At 39.8% G+C, this 23,084-nt stretch overlaps 1 pseudogene; it reads left to right on the top strand.

The window, feature by feature from the left end:
- LOC134045543 (cytosolic phospholipase A2 epsilon-like) overlaps positions 1-20,150 on the top strand; it is a 36,478-nt pseudogene extending 16,328 nt beyond the window's left edge.
- Positions 20,151-23,084: the final 2,934 nt, after the last annotated feature.

Here is a 23,084-nt window from a genome sequence, read left to right as displayed (position 1 = left end):
TTTCAGTAGCTCTATTGTACACTTTTCTCAGGGATAAGAGGGAGCAATGTAAGCTGATTAGTAATTTCAAGGGCTTCCATATAACAATGGTATCGTAGTCATCCTTGTACTCAGCAGACATTCAACTATCCTGTTATTTTTTATGTATCTCACTGTTTGCCTCACAGTTTAGCCTCTGTTTAAGTGAACTGCCACTTCTACAGAAATACATAAGCGCAGTTAGAGTCACAACATGGGAATATAGTCTGTAGAATTAAAGGAAAACAGAAAATCACAGGAATCCTATGGAAAACAATAACCTCTCCACATTGGTAGGGACTATAGATGAATTGTGGCAAAACCACATGTGGCGTAGTCCCCTTTCTTCACAGGAAGAGAATGTACTTTGTCCTAGTGGTATCGCCTCACCCCATCTTCAAGGTCAAATTTGCATACAGGAGTTACTAACACTATTATGGAATTTGTCTGGGAGCAACTAGCCTTGTTACAGCAGAATCACACACAGTGGTTGAGGTGTGAAGGCGCTTCTGGAGATTGTGTAGTCTGGACCCCTGCTGTAAACAGGATTGGCTTCAGTAGGCTGTTCAGAGCCATATCCATTTGGGTTTTGAACATCTCCAAGGGTAGAGACTCACAACCTTTCTGGGCAATCTGTGACAATGTGTGGTGGTGTTTCCTGTGTCGTCATAAAAATGAAATTTTTACTTATGTTTCAGCGGGATTCCCTGCATTTTGGTTTCTGTCCATTACCTTTTACCTTTCATGGGGCATCACAGAGAAGGGTCTGACTCAGACTTCTTTATTTTCCTCTCCCCTGATCAGGTATTTACACAAATTGATAAGACCCCATAAGCCTTCTCTGCTTCAGCCTGAGGAGTCTCAGCTCTCCCAGCTTCTCCCCATAGAGCAGATGATCCATTCCCCCATTTTCTTTCTGGACTTTTTAGTCCAGCTCTCTTTAGCACATCCTTACCTCTCTTGTACTGGGCAGCCCAGAGATGTAGCCTTGTCAGTGCCTAGCAGAGAGGAAGGATCACCTTTCCAGCTGCTGGCAACACTCCTGATGCAGCTCAGGAGGCTGTTGGCCTCAAGGGCACCTCACTGGCTTCTGTTCTACCTGGTGTCCACTAACATGCAGAGATACCTCTCTGCAGAGCTGCTAGTCAGCCCTCAGCCCATCCTGGAGTTGGGGTTTTGCCTCCTCATGTCAAGGATTTTGCATTTCCCTCAGTGAACTTGATGAGGCTCATATTCACCCAGTCCTCCCACCTGCCATTCAGGTCCTTAGGAATGTGTCAACCACCCCCCCACAGTCTTCTGGTGTGCCAACCACTCCCCCAAGTTTTGCTCCACCTGCAAACTTGCTGAAGCTGAACTCTATCTCATCTCTCACATTGTTAATACATATGTTAAACAGCACTGGCCCATTATCAGCCTCTGGGGTAGACCAGTAAACACTGGCCTCCAACTGTGCTGCTGATGACAATCACTTGATCTGGTAGTTAAACCAGTTTTTAATCCACCTCACTTTCCATTTATCTATCCTGTACTTCATCAGTTTGACAAAAAATTGTCACTAGCTGATTTTACATAAATATTTATGAAATCAACACACATACTGAACAATAATTTTAGAAAGTAGCCTCATGAAGATATTTTTGCCAATGGAAGTACTCCAGAAAATCAGTAAATTCCAGATAAAATAGTAACAAAAGACATTCATAGATGCTGCAGCTGTCCATTCATGGTTGTCTCAGAGATTTTGCACTGCCAGCTTCCTCTGTTCTATCACAAGTCTTAATTTATACAGTGTGAGATGAAAAAATGAAATTTAAAATAAGGGCTAAGCTTTTGATTTTCAACACCATGTTGGTTTTCCTTAAGAAAAAGAAAGGAAAGGAAAATAATGTGCCTTTGCAAGTTCAGGAAAAAATATAGAAATATGTCCTTCCTGCACCCTATGATAGCTAGAAACGAAAATGTAGAGAAATTATGCCTTAAATCAGTTCAGAAATGCTAATTTCTGAATTACATCCCACCTCATCCACTTTAGCAGTTTTGGAGATGCTGGATTCTTGTTTTTGGAACACTTGAGATTGGCAGTTGTATGTGTGTTAGTGACAGGAGGGATGGTCTGGATGCCCTGAAACCATGTCTTGTTTTTGGCTATTGCACAGGCTCTGTAGATCTGAGGCAGTGATACCATTTATCAGGATGAGCACATCACAGCTCAGCAGGCTGTCAGGCAGCACAGTGAGGGAAGAACTTTGTTATCAGATAGATCAGCAGCACAGCCCTCCCGCTCCTAGTAAATTAAATATTATACTGGTGATTGCCAAATTCAATGTATTATCCTGTCACCTCCATTATGTCAAAATTTGAGACTTTGAAATGTTGTCAGTAGAAATAATTTCAAAGACAGGCAATCTACTACCTTCTAGAGAGAAAACTCTAGGCAGTGTCAAGAAAGTCCTGAAAGATTCAGTATGAACATGGGGATCTTCCTAATTGACAGGCATTCTCCCCTGAGGCTATCCCAGTCACAGGATCTCTGAATTTCAGGCACCATCTTATTTTTAGGCAAAATATCCCAAAGCAATATATCCTGAACAAAGACATGGGGATGAACTCCCTTTTAACCTTGAGGAGCTGACTCAAGACCTGTACCACGTTTACAGATAGCAGGTGCTCTTCTCCCTGCTCATGAGGTAGCTCTCTCTGCTGACTGCCGTGGCACCAAACTCCTCCTCTTTTCTTGCCAAAGCCTGTGTTTACAGAGCAGGAGGGATCAAACCTTCTAGCTGTGGCTGGAAAAGTTCCTGTCCAAGGTCTGAGAATCTCTTTTGTTCGGGATCTATGGGAGATGGTAATGTAGAGCAAGTGCAGCCTCACTCCACTCCCTCCATGCACAAGATGCAAATCATTTCTGCCACTTCACTTCTCCTGGGAAGAGGTGTGAAGCAGGAATTATATTCCAAGTCTTTCTGGCATCAGCAAACACCAGGAAAAGGCTCCAGTTTCTACTGAGCTTCTGAAGCAGCAATTGTACTGCTGGTAAGCCTCTCCCTTCCTACCCCACCTAGGGATTCCAAGGTCATTGGAATAATTAATTTTCTGTCATAAAGAGTTAATAACCAGGTATGTCAGACATTTGCTATCTGAATCAGACTTAAACCTGATTCTTTTGATACTTCTCATGAAGTTAAATTGCTACAGAGACAATATATGTGTAATCCCTCTCAGGGTATGCTGTGCTGCTTCTGTCACAGTTTCGCCTGCCAAATTTTGTTGATATGGAACAATACAAGACTCCTGAAATTCACACTGTTCTATTTGCTAGCTGGGATTGTATTTTTTCTTTGAATGTATAAGATTACACACAATTGTTTGAATACACTGCTTGTTAAAAATAGTGTTGTGATGAACAAATTTATTTTATCCAGATCTGTGATTTCTACCTTCCTGGTTTGGCCAAAGTTTATCAGAAAGAACTGGCCATCTCTCACCCATGCTGAAGCTATAGCGCATTTAAGTGTCTCCACTGCTTGTATCATGTCTCCTCTGCCAGATATTTTGTCCCTATGTTTCTACAGTAAGCCAATCTGATTGCTATGTGAGGCTCTGGTTGCCAACAGCTTCAGATGAAATGTTCCACACCAAAACCATCAAAAATTGCCGAAATCCTGTGTGGAATGAAACTTTCTCTTTCCGGATACAGAGAAAAGTCAAGGTAAACAACTCAAAACCTCTCTTTTTCATCTAATTTCTGCACAGTGTCTTTCACTTTAGCCCAAAACCCTTAAACTAGAAATATCTTCTAGTGCATTTCTGAGTTTACTTCAAATTCCACACACAAGCTGAAGCAAAACAATTCTGGCTTTGCTGGAATCCAATTTACTCCTAACAGACAGTTGTTATTTATGTATGGATAACCTCCTTGGGGAAGATTGATGGGACCCATGACAGTGACAACACAGAAAAACTGAAATGAAAATATAAAATTACACTGTTACAGAAAAATCCATCTTCTTCTGAAAGGACATGAAGTAATGGCAAGAGATAATGCCAAATTCTAGTATGATTAAGATCTTTACTCAGTTTGCTGCTGACAATTGAACTACACTCAAATACCTCTGAACAGGTAACATTCTGAAAGCAGAATGTCCAAGGTCCTAGAAAGGTGATCATTGATATGAAGGAATCTCTATTGCCCCTGCTCATATGAAGCAATATAGGACTTATGGCAATCCGTATTCCTCCCCAGAAGGTTGCATTTTTTATGAGATCTACTTGAAACATAACTGCTGACCCAAAAGAGATCCCAGTTCAGCTTTAGTTGATAAGACTGAGATCTGGTTCTTTGTATTCACTTTCTTACTCTTCTTTCTTATACTTTTTCATCAATACTTTTCTATTTCCTCTATGTAAAGCAGACACTAGGCCTGGAAGAGCTGCAGAGTGTCATACTTCTTGTATGTCATACATGCTAGTGAATTGGATATTTTTAATTTCTTTTCCCAGAATGTTCTGGAAATTACTGTTTCTGATGATGATGTCATTCATGATGATGAACGTGCAATTGTGCTTTTTGATGTAGCTAAAATCCCCCTGGGGGAAAGAATTTTTACAGTTTTCCCACTGAACTCAGAGGTAAGAGCTCTGTCAGATGTTTAGTACAGCTTGGTGTCCATTCTCTCCTCTCTGTTGAAAGAGGTGTACTGGCTCTTCTGGTTTTACCTTCAGGACCAGCTTGGTGGTAAAAATGTATCAAAATTTATTAAAATCCTGGAAACTGCACATCAGTGACAAAACAGATGGTCTTCTCAAATTCCTGTTGGTTTCCTTTGGCACAGGTCATGGACAAATTCCCAAGCCCTCAGAGCAGATGCAATTTTAGGGATGTTTGCACTTTCAATAATCTGATAGAAAATTACAGTTTATTTAATCCTTACAAAGACTATAAAAACCAAAACAAAGCAAGCACAGGGAAATGGCCAGTTTCCACAGTATTTTCCGAACACTAAGCCTTAATATATCATGTTCAGTACACGGAAGCTGTCAGAGAAGAAAGTGTGAAATAGGTTGGTTGAGACATTTATAAACACCAAACACCCTTCATTCTGCAAGTACAATTGAAAGCTTTCCCTTCAGGAAGAAAAAGCTGTCTGTGTCATTTAATGCTGGTAATAGCAAGTACAAAAGAGAATATTTTTAAATATAAAGGACACAGTGCTTGCAAAAACTTTGAGAACCTCTGCACATGCTGCTTGAGACAGCTCCTTTTTTATTTTTTTTTATTTTATGATTTTTTTCTTATTTTCAGGGGAAGGAGGAGTTGGAAGTTGAGTTTATATTGGAGACCATGTGAGTAAAACCCCATTATTATTGGCAGATTGGAGTTATGCATTACTGCAGGGAAAGCTTTTGTAGATCCAGTATCATCTTAATAGCCAGAGACAAGCTTTTCCAAACTTAACATGTGCAATTAAAAATGAGAGGAAAAATGCCATGATGCGGAGAATTTATCATTCTGTGACTTTCTCTTAAGATTTTTGTCTTACATAGTTCAGAGTTGGCTGGCAAATCCCACTGCAGTAAGTCTGCAGTTTTACTGGACAGTATTCTCTGGGAAAGTCATGGCTGAGGAGAAGGTTGCTACCCAACTTTTGTCATCTCTGTGCTGCTAAGGCTATTGCAAGGACTTTCCAGGTGCCTCACAGCAATTTAATAATTTCTGCTGGGTCATTATGTGACACCTAGTGTCAAGGAGAATACTTACAGAAATTATAAGAAGGAGTAAAGAAAATTATAGTAATAAAAAATTTAGAGAGAATAATTTAGAGATAATAACTGTCCTGTTCAGGACAGTATCCAAAACATATTGTTTAAAAATATATATATTATTTGTTCTTGTTTTCCAGCCAGAGTCCTCCTGAAACCATCATCACAAATGGGGCAATAGTGGTAAAATAATATTTTGTTCTTTTGTGTTCTTTCCCACATCATTCCTTACCATAGCTGAACTATAATGTCAGTGAGGGAAACATTGCAAATCTTTATTCTTTAGTGCTATTTTCTCTTAGGAACTTAATCTTCAAGGAGACGAGCATGATCTTAGAGGAGCCTTCTGACTATGATAACTTTCCCTTGTTTTGTCTGTATCCATTGAAAATGACTATGTGTTTAGCATAGCACCATCCTCCCATGTGACAATAAATTAATTCTCACATTCGCTGTGTCTGGCAAAAGTGTCCAGCACAGCTGACCCCCCACGTTCAAACAATGACCTTTCCTACAATGATCCTTTCAACATCTGCCAGCACTGGTGGTGAGATGGCTGGATGAGTTATCTAATTCTCTGTCCTCATCACACCTACCGTAGTGTCGTGAAGAAGCCTGTTTAGAAGTTCACTTGGACAGCAGGAGGCAAAAGAAGCGTTTGTCAGGTAAGATTATTACTTCTTAAAATAAATATTGGTGATTTTACTGTCTCCAACAAGGCCTGGACATTGCATCAGCAAGATACTAAGGCTTTAATTGATCACATTTGAGGTGATTGGTACAAAATTTGCACTAGGGAATGCCACCAGTCCTGCAGCAGGTATAGGTTCAGGGTTCTGACTTCTTGAAGAGTCTTGTGCAAGACTAGAAACAACTAGAATCAGATGCTTATACAGAAGGTATCTAAAACCCAAGCTGAGATCCTGCAAACCTCTGCTGCAGTACTGCTAAACCCTGAAGAAGCTTAATTCCTGAGGTGTTATAGTCCATGGCATTAACTTTGCTCAGGATCTCTGTCACTTTGACTTACGCATATGCACAGAAATACCTCATTTTTTGCAGGGGTTAGCCACTCAGCAGCTGGCTCCTGCCTGACCCTGGTCAAGATCCAGAATCTAGAAGTTCCTCTGCCCACATCCCCTGAGGGGCTGGATCTGGTAGGCAATCTCAGAGCATGCATAACACACACTGGCAGGATTAGCTAAGCTATTTGTATAAATAGGGTCATCTGCTGCTCATAAGAGTCAGATCTCATTTTAGGGAACTGAAAACTTCTTCAGTTCATTATTTGGCCTGGAATGAGGATGATTTACTATGCAAAATACCTGGCTGTAGTCCCTGTGTCATGGTGAAACTGCAACAGAAAAGTAGCAATCTAAATTGCAGTGCCATCCATGTCACATTCCCATCTGATTTCTGGCTCAGCACATTATAATGATAGTCACCTGAAATGTTTGGGGCTTGGATCACTTTTAGAAGACAGCTTTCAAAATACGAAGGAGAAGAGAAGGAATTTGTTCAAAGCTACTTTTTGCTTCTTTTTCTCCCCTCTCTCTTTTTAAAAATTTTAAGTAACTTTGTATATGCATTTTATCTCTTTTAGAGAATGAGCTAACATTTACAGTGAGAGGATCCTTTGAAGAAACCCAGACAGTTTCAGTGGGCTGTGACTCCTGCTCCCCTCCCCCAGATCCCACTTTCTTCCACTATGCCAGATACAAGCAACCCTGCCTGGATGTTGCACTCAGAAAGAAGAGGAAGCTTCCCACCTTTGTACGTTACCCCAGAACGTGGTAGACAACACAGACATTTCTATGACCTGACATTTATGTGTGAGTAGGGAGAAAGAGGAGAACATTTCTGTTTTAACCAAAAAGCACTCCATGCTCCTTTTCAGTGTGCTTGCATGTCATGTGGACCAAGGAGAAGTGTCCCCTTGACAATCCCTCTGAAGTCACTCCCCTCCGAGCGGGAAGTAGTTGGTGAGGTGAGTGTCTGCTGGCCATGGGGAATCTGTTGCAAGCTTTTTCAAATTCTTTCTGATTTGCATGAAACAGAAACCAAGGGCTACTTTTTTTTTTTATAAAGAGACAGTAGTTTTCTAACCTCCCTCCAATCTAGGGCAATGAATAGTGAAGTAAATTATTTGGAGCAAAATAAAATGGGAAATCCAAGGGTAAAGGGGGAAGAAGAAAAATACCTGAGCTGTTGCTCATGCTCCTGGTACTGCCCATGTGCTTAACTAGGCTGGAGGTGACTGGGTGCCACTGGGACAGAGTGGTGAGGCTGCAGCCTGGCACACTGTCCTGGGAACCAAACCCAAGCCACATGTGTGGGGTCCTCAGCCTCTCTGGTTTCCCCCTGTATCTGACATTGTCATGTGAGAGGCTCGGGTTTCAACACCATCTTCAGTGGTGGATCCTTCCAGGGAGGTAAGCTGTAGCACTGCAGTTCTTCTGGTATTTATTTGTGTAGCTGACCAGTACCAGGCAAACTACAGTCAATTTTATGAGACAGATAACATGTGGACTACAGATGACAGTGTACTAAAGTCTTCATCTATTAAACCAGTGCACATCTCTGGTTACTATTGAAAAAATGAGAAGATATCTTAATTTTCTGAGATTCAGAGTTTCGTAGGCGTAATGATGACTCAAAAGATCTATATCTCAGTCTGAGTGGGGGAAAGGGACTATTCTAAACAAAGTATCAATGTTCATAATTTTACTTTTCAATTTTCAGCACAGAAAATTTGATTTGCTCCTTAAGGTGAAAAAATGGTAAGACACCTGTGGTTTTCCCCTTGGTTATTTCTATTTAAATAGTTGTAAATCAAGTTCCAATCCCTTTGTTACTGCCTTTGTCCTGAATGCAGGTCCATCCTCATTTCAGACTATAAAATAAAATGCATTCAGTACATAATGCAAAAATTTTCAGCAACGGAATTGTTGTAGTGGGACAGAAAGTTAAGAAACACCAATTTTCTATTCATACTATGCTGCAATCAATATTACATGGTAAGGGCTACTGTAGACATGCTGATAATATTTATCAACAAATGCAAATTCTCAATAAAAACAACATTTCAAAACTAATTGAAAAAACCCTTTCTCTTTGCAAAAAGGTCTCTTTAACTGTTTTTTTCCACCACAAGATCAAAATCAGAGTGCCTGGGTACTCCAATATGTGAAAAAAAGATTGAAGTGATAAATGTACCTGCATTTATTATTTTAATGTCTACTCAAAGAGATAAATGCAAATAAACTCAATGAAGTGATTGCTTATTTCTAAACCAAGGAAACACACTATGTGTTTTGGAATATTGTTCAGGCCTTAGTAAAATTTATAAGATGGATATGTTACATTATATACCATATTGTAACCGAAGAGAACTTCCACAAAAGCAGGTGCTTTTTCCACCATGCTGTTTATTTTCGGTAAGCATGCTATGAAATATACATACAGTTTACAGCTGTCATTTAAAACATTCTTCCTTAAAACGCCTCTGCAAGATTTTCATTGCTGCTTTCAAACCACTAATGTAGTGCTTATAAACATGAAAAGAACATCTGATCATGTAAATCTACAGCTTCAGTAGAAAGTTTCACAGGTATCAGTGGAAGTTTGCCCAACTTTTAAAAGTCACTATTGAAACACTGCCCTCTTCAGGCTTCTGGATTTATGTCTGAAAAGGAGCAGCTGTTATTTGTAGATATATTTAGTTCCAGGCATCTTTGGCATGGAGAAAAAAGAAAATCCTGCCAGTTCAAAGGCAGATGGACTGTTTTTCTCCAAGAACAAACAAGAACTTTAATATCTTCCTTCTATTCTTTATCTAGACCTGATAGTGAAGGCATGTCTATTTATGAGCTAGAGCAATTACAATGCTGGCTTAGACTACAAATGCGATGTGTGATACCTGATCCTTGTTCCAGCCAGGAAGACCTAGATGTACGCCTGGGGTTTGATCTGTGTGCCCAGGAGCAGGATTTCATTCGCAAGAGGAAGAAGGTGGTTGCAGCTGCTTTGAAGAACATTCTCCATCTGGAAGAGGACTTGCAGGATGATGAGGTATCTGAGACATAATTATTCTCTGCTTTCTGCACAGATGACTGTGAAAACATAGCATTGATGGTCACGTTTTTTTGGAAACCTTGTAGTTTCATGTACAACTTACAGCTGAGTTATATTTTCAGTGGCTGACTTCTATATTCTAGGAAAGAAATGTGAAGTACTCATTGTAAACATGAATAAAAAGCCTGTGGCCCTGAAGCTAGAGAATCTAGCCCTGTGTTCAGTAACAGTCTGCCCCATAACATAGAGAAGGGCTAGGTGCTCTCAGAACCAAGGACAAAATTTCTTTTTGGCCAGATCTGAACAGTGGATTCAACACTTCATTCCCTCACGGTTAAAACTGGATTTTATTTTGTTTATCCTTTGTGCTGCAATTTAGGTTCCTGTAGTGTGAGCACAGCATGCTGCCAGTCCGACTTTATCTGCTCAGCATGTTCTTGCTCAGCAAACAGAATTGATAACAGAGGTTTTAAGGCAGGGGATTCAGGTTTCTTTTTTTTAAATTATGCACCCATGACTGGAGTGTGAAGCCTAAACTCAAATGTAGACACAATAAAGTTTTCTTGTTTTGACCTAAACTGAGTTCACCTTTTCCTGAACAGATGGAAACAGACATAAGACTCTGCCTTTAAATGGCAGCACTAAGCCATGGTTCATTCCCTTCCCATCTGATGTAGAGCCCATACTTCCCTGCACAACATACAATCTCTCTATATTCTTCTGATTTGTAAATGATATTCATTCACTCCAATGCACACTAGCTGTCTTTACTGTTAAAGAAGCCAATTCAAGTTTACGAATGAACACTTTTTCTAAAACTGCCAGTCCCTGTATCTCTGTATGAAGTAAGTAATTGCAGATCACTGGCATACCTAGTACTGTACATATGTGGTAGGTGGAGTGAGCATGGTTTCTCTTTCCCTCCAGCAATTTTAAAAGGGAATGGTGTCACCAGCCTCTGATTTCAGGGGTTCTGATCTGGCCTGTGCTCTTAAATCCATCAGTCATGACGTTTCTAGTGTGGCCTGTGGAATAACTGTACAGTAGTTTCAGCAAACCTCAGGAAAATAGAAGTTATTACTGCTCACATTGAAACTGTGAGACAGCACTGATATTTTCTGGTCTATTGTATCTGATAATAATCTGATTCAGATGAAAAAAGGTAACATTTCCTCTAATTTTTTGCTGCTCTGTGTTAATGGTTTTCAAACAGAGCACTGAAAATGTGATAATGGATTTCTTGTTCTAATGCAGAGCTGCTTGACAGAGGAAAGTATGAAGTATTTCTTACTCCTTACATTCCCCATTATTAATTCAGGTTTTTCTTCACGTTGGACTGGTGGCATATTTTTACTACTTTATCAGTGCTGTAAATTTCTCCTTCTAATCACAGAAGGAGAATTGTCTCTGTCCCTTCTCAGACCATGTCACTAAATGCATGTATTTTGGGATTTAACAGGTACCTGTAGTGGCAATCATGACAACAGGAGGTGGAACCAGAGCTCTGACAGCCATGTATGCTCACCTCCTCAGTGTGCAGGAAATGAATGTCTTGGACTGTGTCTCATATATCACTGGTTTATCTGGAACAACATGGTAAGACCAAGATAAGAACACAGGAATTTCCCATAACTGACATCAAGGAGTGATCTTGAGTTATATTGTCTTAACTATCAGGAAAAGGCTTTCTGCTCTGACTTTTTTTTTTGTTTGTTGTTTCTTTCAGTGGGTATTTTCCCACATTTGCAATTAATTAAATATGTAGATAGTACCAAACACATGGTCCTTTCTTTCATATATATGAAGACATAATACACAAACATCCATAACTTCCCAAAGCTCTGCTTCAGAGTTCACAGTTTCCTTGTGGGTTGTTTTTTTGTTTCTTTGTTTTTAGGACCATGTCAAACTTGTATGAAGATCCTGACTGGTCCCAAAAGGATCTCAAGGAGACCCTCAATGATGCCCGAAGGCATGTACTTAAAAATAAGTTTGTTACTTGTTTTGCCCCTAATCGTCTGAAATACTATTTGGAAGAGTTGTGCCAGAGGAAACAGGAAGGACATCAGTTGTGTTTCACGGATCTATGGGGTCTCATCATTGAAACCATGTTACATGACAAGGTACTATAACAGCACTTTTCCTCTTCAGATTTGAATATCTAGTGAATACAGCAGTGAGGAAAGACATTTTCTCCTTACCATATTCTTTCAATTTAAATGTGAATTTAGGATTATTTGTGTGCTGAAGCATTGGGGCAGGGGAGGGACAGGGATAAGGATGACAGCACCTTTCTGAACTAAGAAGCTGGGGAGCATCCTAGTTGGAGTCATGTGTGCACTGCATTGTCAGAACCCAGGCTTAGATGAAGTGGGAGGCTCTTTGTGTCATCCAATCGTCCTCAGCCACTGTCATTCTTCAAAACAGGAGGACTGCCATAAGCTCACAGATCAGCAGCAGGCACTAAATCAGGGTCAAAACCCCTTGCCCATCTACCTCTCTCTCAATGTGAAGGATAAAATCAGCGACCAGGATTTTAGAGGTAACTACTCCAGAATTGCATCTAACATTTAATCCCAATTGGGGTCAATTTGGAATTAGATAAGGATATCAATTTAATGCACAAATATTCTGAAAGGCTAATCCACCTCAGAGGATAAATTTAATGGTTAATATTTTGAAGACCTTAGTTTAGTTCAGTATTCAGGATCATAAGCAGGACAGTAGAAGACATTATGCACTTCTATTAGAAACTGTCAAAAAGTTTATAGAGCCAGATGTAAGAGGACAATTTGTTCTGCATGTTCACCACTGTGAAATGTACAGTGAATAAATGCTTGCTTGCCAAGTGTGTTAATTAGAAACCAGTCTGCCTTAACCTGGCCAATATCACATTTTATTCAAATAATTATGCCTCTGATGCTGTAATCAGTCTGTCTTATGCCTTTTCTTTTAGAATGGGTGGAGTTCACCCCTTATGAGGTAGGATTCCCAAAATATGGTGCCTTCATTCGTGCAGAAGATTTTGGCAGCGAGTTCTTCATGGGCCGCCTGATGAAGAAAGTCCCAGAATCCAGAATCTGCTTTTTGGAAGGTGATTTGTTGTTCTGGGAAAAAGTAATATAATATAGTCTGCTCCTGCACAAATCCCTCTTCTGAAATTAAACAGTTAGTGTGTTTTTCTTTGCCAGGAGCAGTATATGGTAAAATACTGGAACTGATAACAGGTCACAATCTGCAGGATTTTTCATTTTCTCTGTGAATTTATTAATCTTATTTATTGATTTTGTCTGTGGTTATGCTTACTGACATGAGACCTTCACAGTGTATATATATATATATAGATAGATAGATAGATAGATAGATAGATATATTTGTCTGCAACAAAAGTTGTGTATCATTGGTGTTAAGTTAAATCATTAGTTTCTTCTTCAGCCTGGCTCTCTAAAAAACACATTTTTATCTACAAAGTTCCTGCCACATCTAGTCCTGATTAATTCTTAAGATAGAATTTCCATTTCAGAGTGCAAATAGGTAGTGATATTTATCTTTTTTCCCCTCTTGCATAAAAAAAAAGTGAAAGCAGTAAAGAACTCTTCCTTCCCTTTGCAAAAGCTATCTCTTGCCTCATTGTTCTTTCTGTTTCCACCAACTACATAAAGGAAAAAGGAAGTTTCAGGGGTTTTTTTGAGAAGTTGAAACTTTTTACTTGTGTGGAGATTTCACTACAGCTAATGGTGAGGCATAAGGAAGCAACTTAGAATCTCTCTGTCCCTGGCTGCAATTTCAGATAAAGACCCAAGTCCTTCTATGATCAGAAATGCTGTCAGGTCACCACTCCCTTTCTACACCTTGGCACTTTCTTCTCTAGAATGATTCAGGGACATTTCTGCCCCTGTTCCCTGAAGAGTCCAGTGACACAGTCATTTGAAACGTTTACATCAATTTCCTTTGCACCCCATTTATTTTCTGTCAAACACATTCTACGTCACAGGGATTTGGAGCAGTGTGTTTTCCTTGAATCTCATGGATGCTTGGTATATATCTGTTAATTCAGAAGACTTCTGGCACAAATGGACACGAGACAAAATTACTGACATAGGTGGGTTATTCTTATGTGATTTTTTTTTTCCTTTCTGCTGCTACTCTCTTACTGAATTTCTCAAAGCCTTTTTAGAACATTCTCTTCAGGAATTTCCATTATCCACATGTAAACCAGAAGGAAATTCATGCCATGTATTACATACAGCAATCATTTCAGTTGCATGTGAAAAGAACCCACAGGATCCATCACAGAAAAATAAGAGACAATGGCCCTCTATGAGATGTTTTCTGAGCACGAGGGTAAAACTAGAGAAAAAACAACTCTGTAGATGAAAGATGCTCACATAGCATTCCACAAACTTCCAGCTCCTCTCTCAGAAGTTGAAGCATCAGAGAAATGAAAGCAAACAACATCCTTGCATCTCTGAAGTCTACAAAACATTGACACAATCTTCAGTACTATTGGAACTCATTCCAAACTAGTCATAAGGATGAGATTTGAAAAACATGATACAAAATTTAGAAAGATCTGCAGGGTCAGATTTCATGTGGCCAAGAGATTTTTATTGTGTGGCTTTTTATGTGTCTGAAAGATAAAATGTAGCATGGAGTAGCAAAGGAAGACAAAGTTAAGTGCAAGATATTTAATGGATAAAACCATAGCAAAGCAAAGAAATTTCTAGTAGGTGAAGTGGACTCTTGCAGTACAAACAAAGCCTTTATCACTGTGAATTGAGAAGAAGAAAGGAATTTTTCAAAGCTTAGCTAAAAAACATGAGATTTGTGAAAACCCTGGAAGTAAAAAGAGAAAGAAGTCCAAGTTTTCCAAACATATTAAACCAAAAGATGACTGCACAGATGGACTTCAACAGTGAAACCCCATATATAAACTGTTATTCTGTCTTCTGCAGATGATGAAGCCCTATTCCCTACAAGACCAAATGAACTGGATACTCGAGTGGTTTGTCCTCCTGACAGCTTTTCAGAGATTTTCCGAGATGTTGCAATGTTACGTCCGGCAGCCTCAGAAATCCATAACTTCATGAAAGGCCTCCAGATAAACAACAACTACCTAGAGAGCGAGTTTTCCAAGTGGAAAGGTATGGTAATAACTCCCTGCTTTGAGTTATATTTTAAACCAGCTTTGTGAAAAATAAACAATCCTTAAAAACTTATCAAGATAACCGTTATTTTGTTTAATTCTGACAGTGTTTGAAGCTGTTTGTTACTGAAAGCTAAAACTAGGTAGCAGGAGAGGCTTCAAAATAAGTTATTTTTAAAAAATCATGAAGCCTCGTGACTGATAGGTGAGAATCAATTACTGTCTGATAGGTGACAATCCCAATTAGTCACCCAGCATATGTCTGTACCAGCCAGCTGCTGCTGTGCCTGCAGCATGGCCCTGGTGCTACCACACATTGTCCTTTTGCCAGGATGATGCTCAAGGGATGTGGCAGAGAGCCTTGTTTCCTGTCACATTTTTACTTTTAAGTAAGATATAACCTTCGTAACAGTATTCCCTGTCATTCCCAGGCAGGGAAATTTTTTGTTCAGTCTGGCAACAGATATTCCATGTAAAATTGTAGCCGTGTGCCTCTTCTCATAGTGAGCAAGGCACCAAACATATTTAGTCTTTTTACTGTGTTGAGAGAGATTTTAGATTTTTTTAGAGAGTGCAATTTTATTTTGTTTCATATTAACAGAAAAGGGAAAAAAAAGAAAGAAAACAACAAAAAACCACACCAACCTGATCAGAGTCACACACAGGATGAATTAAGTCTATTCTCCTGAGCCCCAAGTTAATCCCTTTTAGCCAGAGGAAACCAAAGAAATTGCAGAGTAAAGAGTGAAAAGAGGAAGTCAGATGAGGAACTGAGAAAGGACTGAACTGCAGCCATCAGCTATATAGGTAGGTTTAGGACCCAAGAAAAGTTGAAGTCCCTTTTTTGTTGACAACAGATTTTCCTCATCACTTCCCTTGCACTGGGCACCTTCTCTGAGAAAACATGCTTCTTTCCTAGACTGTGAGCTGGACTCCCAGCCCAACCACCTGACAACAGCAACAGACTACCTCATCCTAATTGATACTGCATTTGCCTTTGCTACCAGTTACCCACCCCTTATGAGACCAGAAAGGAAAGTGGATGTCATTTTGCATTTCAACTACAGCTCAGGTTCACAGACAGGGGTGAGTCCTGTACATTCCTCTTCACTGATTTCTCTATTTCATCACTGAGCTCCTGGAATGGCTGATCCTCTACCCATAGGAACCTTTGTTTTTCCCAAATATCGGGGAAGCGTTGATTAAATTTACAGTTTACTGTTAACTGGGGGTCATATATCCTTATGGAACAGTACAAATGTTATCAGGAAGCAATAATTTAGTAAACTGTACCTGCCCATTTTTACATGTAAGTAGTTTTAGATGATTTGAAGGCAGTCAGAAGTAGAAATGAATGAAGCTAATTGCCTTTAAACATTGTCTAATACTTCTCATTGCAATCATACATATTCCTATGTAAGGGGAAATGTGTCTTCAGGACAACATAAATGCAACAATAGAAGGATTTGATACAGAAGACCAGATATGCAAATAAATGCAACAACCATTTGCATTTAGGAATGGTAAATTCCTTAGGAATAAAAAGTTGTCTAAAGGCAACTTATTCATAGCTAAATGTGAAACACAGCCAATGTAGATTTTCAAAGACAGATATGTGGACTCAGATCCATCTCAATTAACTCTGCCCTTCCAAGGCAGGGCTTCATAAACAACCCACACCTAAATTTGGTATACACCATAATCTGTCAGAACCTGTCCCTTGCCCAACAAATATTCCCAGTGAAATTAGATTTTGGTCAAATTCAAAGTTCTTCCCATATGTTCTGACATTTTCTTTTGTTTATTTTTCCTATTGTGGCCACAAGCCCCTGAAAGATGCCTCTAAATACTTCGCCAAACAGGGAATTCCTTTCCCTACAAAGGTGCCAGATGATCAGGAAACTCCACATCTGAAGGAATGCTACATTGTTGGTGATAAAGAGAGCCCAGAAACACCTATTGTGATATTTTTCCCTCTAGTAAATGATACCTTCCGGGAATACAAAGCACCTGGTAAGTTAAGTTCCCCATCACATTATCAGAGCCAGTGGCCACTTTCTTCCTCTTTTTTACTTGATAATATATGTTTTTCAGATCATACTGCAATAACAGACTTGAACTCTTTGCTTAAATCTGAACCATATCAAGAAACTTAAAATATTTGATTTTTTGCTGAACAGTAGAGAAGCATGTGGGATTAGCCTTTGGCACATATTTTACTCTCCAGACCTTTTCTGTCTTTTCATAAGTAGATTGTAGTTAATTGAGGAAAAGAATATTCCATTTATTTGCAGTAGCAAAAATTAGCAGGGGTAATTTCCTCTCATACTTGTCATCCTCTCCTTTTAAAGAATGCTCCAAGGAGTCTAAGGATTTCATTGTTTAAAATTATTTCCAGGCTTTCATTTAGGCAGATAACCTTGAAAACAAAAGCATGAGCTAGTAAAGTGATGAAAATGTAACAATGAAGCATAGTGAAGTGATGAAAATACAACATGGAGCTATTCCAACAGTGTCTGTTCACTTTGAAATTTAAAGACACTGCCAGTCACTTCTAAACAGATGAATTCTAAGTCCTAGTACCATATCCCACATGTCATAATATTCTCTTGCTACCAAAGCCTCAGTTATTCCTCCTCCAGATACTATAATTCCAACTCAGATTGTGAGTTCACTTCAAAGCCCCACCTGAAAGCCAGGAGTTCTAGATTAGTATAAGGTACATTCCATTTAAAACCAAATCAAATGCAGAAACCATTGTCTCAATTGTATCAGTTCTTATCCTTTTATATTAAGTAAGCTGTAAAAAATAGTATGATACTTTTGCTTTATTGGTTGAGTTCATTGCACATTTGAGGTGTACTGGGGTTTTGAACAATATTCAAATAGACAAAGGGTATTTATGCATGTACACAAACCATTCTACTCCAGCTCTCACCACTGATCAGGTAACCGAAAGGTTGCTTTCTGCAGTTTCCCTTTGCAGAGAGAATTAAAGAATGGAGAAATTAAGAAAGAAGTGCAAGAGCTGAGATTTAGCTTCTATATTGCTCTTCTATACTGCACTGCTCTTTTGTATTGCTCTGTGAGGGAGTTTGGTTGCCGCCTTCCCCTCAATAATTTCCAGAAACAAGGGATGCCTAGCCTAAGTCAGTTGCCTACTCTCAGGTATACCTACTGTCAGGTGTACATCTGATGGTGTGCAGATGTTAAATGTCAGCAGATATATTACCAGGGAGTCTAAAAATGGGTGTTGCTAGGTATAAAGAAAATTAATTTGAAGACCTGCATGATGTCTGCATATTGCACACACTTGAGGCAAGCTTGTGCTGCCCAACCAGTTCAGCTGGTAGCTGCAAGACAAGACTAAACAGGAAGAGAAAGAAGGGGTCCTTGCCATGTCCCCTTGAGCAAAGCATCAGCTGAGCTGGCATGAAAGGGCTCTGTGCAGGCAGTTTTTTGGGAAGACTGACACTTTGCAGCTGAGACCTGACCTCCACAGCAGCAGGATGGATGCTGCAGAAGGTCCTGTGAGGCTGGAAAACAATGTCTGCCCTTTGTTAGAGACAGGCAGAGATCAGCTTAATTTATACTGCTTCAGTACTATGCCCTAGCCCAGATCTAAATTGTACAGCATGTGAAGTTTAATACAATCACATGAACAGGCAGTTTTTCCATAGGAGTTCATCCACCAGCTTGTTCAGAAGGTGAATTTAGAGTCCAGAGAGTAAACAAGTAAAACTGACATATTCAAACTAGTTAGCTTCTGCACTATTAGTCTATTCCACAACCAAATTAAAAGGGAATTATCTGTGTGAGACTGCTTCAGTTGTGTGGTACCAGTTCACTGTAACTCTGCAAAGCTGAGAGAAGTATATCTATTGGACTCTGAGAGACCCTTCAAGGACAATCAGAACCCTTTCATCAACGTTGTTAGATCCATGTTGGTAGTGAAGATTCCTCAAATGCGTGAGGTCATGTCAGTGAGATGCTGACTTTTCCCAGTGCCTGCCTCCCTGTGATGGCTCTGGTGGTGCAGGTTCTGTCACTGTGGAGGGTGCTCGTTTGCCACAGTAACACCCTCTTGGCAATGTGTTGGTGTCACTGGAGGCTGACAGAAAAATTCTTGTGTTTCGGATACTCTCTCCGACAATATTACCTACCATTTCTGGGTTGCCAATGCTCTCTTTCCCTCATGCCAGCTGTCAGAAAACCAAAGGGTCCATGGAAATGATGAGGAAGCATAAAAGTGTATGTGAACCTGGTTTCATCTGGGAAAGAGTTAATTTTCCTACTAGCAGCTGGTATAGCACTTGTTTAGGATCTGGAATGAGAATTATGTTGTCCTTCCTTTTCTGTCCCATTAAACCATCTTTATCTCCACCCACGTTTTCCCACTTTGCTCTTCTGATTCTCTCCCCATCCCAGTGGCCAGGGTGGACTGATCAAGTAGCTGTGTTGTTTAGCTGCTGGCTGGGGTGAAACCGTGACATGGGATTACAGGATAGCATACAGCAGTGGATCTCCACGTCCTCAGGTCTCTGCCCCACAGGTGGGATCTTCAGCCATCCTTTAGCAGTCAAGGGCACATACTGGAATCCAGTAATCTTCAGGATCCAGCAAAATTAATTGACCTCTTCCCTTCCAAGAACCTATTTATTCTATCTACTAGCAGATAGATAGAAGCTCAGCCTGATCATATGCTGTGTCCCACCGGTGCAGAGTTGAGCAAAAAACTGATCTAGTTTAGGGTTGTGATTCACTGTTTGTGCATGCCTGAGAACACCCAGACCCTAATTGCTTTTTGCAAATTAACCAAGTCATTGCTTGTCTGTTAGGTGTGAAGCGTAGTCCCTCAGAGATGGCAGAGGGTGAGGTTGATGTTGACAATGCCTGCGGCCCATATTACATAAACAATCTGAGCTATTCAGAGGAAAATTTTGACAAACTGGTGAATCTCAGTTACTACAACGTCCAGAACAACAAAGATTTGATTCTCCAGGCCTTGCGCACAGCTGTGGAGCGGAAAAAGCAGCATAAGAAAGAGCAAGCACTGCAAAAATCAGCCGATGGCTATGGCATGTGTGTGCCTGACAGAGAGGGAAGCCAGCATTTGGCTGGCTGCCCAGCACTCAGAAATATGAAATAAAGTATCTATGAGTCCTCTTGATGAAGAAGAAAAGGAATTTTATTAGGAAGTGAAGAAAAGCCAAAAAATGCTAAGAATAGCACTTCATTTGCCATCAGAAATGTTAAGCCTGTGTGTCAGTGGAGGGAATAAACTCAGAAAAACAGCTCTTCCTCAATGAACAAATGTGCTTCCCTCGCTGACAGCCTCAGGAGCGTGGCTGGGTGAGGCTGTGCTCCACTGCAATTGCAGAAGTGACCTTCCAGGCCAGGGCCAAACTGCATGGACAAGGAAGTGTGAGGAAGTTTACACTGACTGCTTGTGTTCCTACCTGTGCCGTAGAAACAGAGGACTGCCAGCCCAGAAAGGCAGCAGAGAACAAAATCCATTGTCTTTAAAACAAAATCAAGGAAGCCATTTGTGGACTTTATGTGAATGTAAATAAATATTAAACTTATATAATAAACCATTTATTTTGAGTAGGAGTTACAGCAAATAAACAGTTTTCATACCAAATGCACGTTTCAGCCACTTATTTTAGGTGCTTCTTCCTCTACTAGCAAGACAAAGATAACATGCAGACATTTCATAGCTGCTGAAAAATTATTGAAGAAGAAAGTGCACCTGCTCTAGACCTAGATGTAAGCTAGTCCAGGATCCTGGGATCCCTTGAGTTTAGAATTACAGCTAAAACCCATCTCTACAAGAACCAGCTCATGTCAATTTATTTTAGCAAGCTGGATTTAAATACTATTGATAATACCAAACATTCTTTCATATTGATAGTGTTTGAAACTATTACATTGAAAAGACACAAGAAACAAAGACAAAGCAAAACTAAAATTATATACCTAACATCACTTGTTCAAATAAATTTTTTTATACTTGCTGTAGAGTATGGCAACTGAAGTTAACAGAACATCAGCTTTCAACTTTCTGACACTTTGGTTGTGACAGTAATATGTCTCCTTTCTAGTCAGTAGTCTGGAGTTTTGACAGAATCTGTAAAAGTCTACTTTCATCCTTTTTCTAATTTTTTAAATTCAATGTTATTGTTTTATTTATTAGACATCGTATATCCCCAAGCCCATGTTTCCTACAGGCTTCCCAACTCCTCAATTCTGTTGTAGTAATCTTTGTCAAGATATCCTGTTATTTTGGGCCAAAAATGGAAGTCTTACAAATTCCTCTGCTCTCAAGGTTGAGGGTCTCCTCCTAGGTGGTGCACAGAGATATAACTCCTCTGTTTGCCACTTAGGTCAGCAAACATTTACCTTCACACAACAGGAGCCCATAGAGCTCCTGGACTGTATGTCCAGAGCTCATCTCCCATGGAAACCAGAGCGCAAAGACAGCAGTCATGCTGATGAATGCTGGATTTCATCACAAGCCCTCTGGATGTAGCCAGAGGGCACAGCCAGACCTGGGAATTTGGAAGGACTCCCAGGTTCCCATATACAGTTAGAGCTTTATTGTCTGAAGGGCAAAAATTATTTCACCAACAGCAGGAAGCATCTAGGCAGGAAGTCTGAAGACAAGCAGAACGAGGTGTGTGAGTGCAAACACTCCCCTGCCCTTCCTGCTGCTTTCCAGCAGACACGAAAGGGTCATGGAGAACAATGAGCACTTTACCCCGTTTCAAAAATCTTGCATGGAATAATTATTCAGTATCTCAGTTTTCTATGTTCAGCAAGAGTACAGACAAAAATGTCAGGCCTGATCAAGGAGGTGGAACCTCTTCCACACAAGGTAGGAATAGCTAAAGAATCTGTCACCTAGAAAAAATAACAGGAGTGAAAGGCAGAGAAGAGAGAGATGTACAAAGTCGGTGAATCTCTCTTATATGACAAAACCTAGAGAGGATCAAACAAGACTAGTGAACATCAGGTTTAAACAAAGTGAGGTAGTTCTGCACACATATAATTAAGTTTTCCTGTTGATAAAATCTTATGCATTCAAAAAACTGTTTGAGGCATTTGCTGAAAAATTTTAAGGGACCAAAAAAATACAATGGCTCTGCATCTGCCTCAGTCCTGCTCTAAATTGTGAATTTCCAGGGATTCAGAGGACAGTCTGAGGCAATATCACACCTGCCCTGTGAAGTATGTGAGCTATGTAAGGTTCTCCAGTCACTAAGTACTGGATATAGCACCAAAGACAAGGGGGAAAGGAACTTCACTGCACACTGCAGTACTTAGGTTTTCCACAGCACAGATACTTTTGCAGATAATAATTAGGAACAGCCAGACCTCTAAAGATGTAGTGATGCAAGACTAATTTAAAAGAAATTACTGAAGCAAAATAGAGAAGGTGTAGGTAACTACAATGGTAACTTAATTACATATTAATTAAGCCATAGAGAGAAAAGTAATGGCAAAGGAATGCAAAACCAAACTATGGAAAGGAAATTTTAAAAAATGAGGAAACCAGTCAGCAAGACCCTATGTGAAATGGTACAAAATCTTTGGACTCAGCATGGAAATTGCAACAAAAGAGTTGCAAAATATATGCACGGCCCTAAATAAATGTAAAGCAAGGAACCAAGAAAAAGCAAAGTGGTTAAATGCCCAGAACTGAGCATTGCTGAAGTCTAACATCTGTTCTTTGAGGAACAGCATAGAGAGGAAGGAGATGAAAAGAGTGCATCTAAACCTGCTGATGTGTTTAGAAAAAGACCTGGAGCATATCGAGAAAATGCAGTATTCAATATGGAAATGAGGATGAAGAAAGGTACATAGATAAAAATGTGAAAGAGTAGATGTGCTGGATAAGCAAAAGGGGATTTAAATGACATGGGTGCTGTGAAGGAGCTGTAAGTGTGTCACACAAAAGGTACGTTTGTAATACAGTGTTTAAACAGTCTCACCAATAATTTCCACTCCTTTTAATTGAGATCCCAGGGTTTATTTTATTAGAGAGCAAACTTTAGTGTCAGAGATCAAAAAAATACTTGCT

The sequence above is a fragment of the Cinclus cinclus genome, chromosome 6, assembly GCF_963662255.1.
Source record: "Cinclus cinclus chromosome 6, bCinCin1.1, whole genome shotgun sequence".
Lineage (NCBI taxonomy): Eukaryota > Metazoa > Chordata > Aves > Passeriformes > Cinclidae > Cinclus > Cinclus cinclus.
This window is presented reverse-complemented; position numbering and strand designations above follow the sequence as displayed.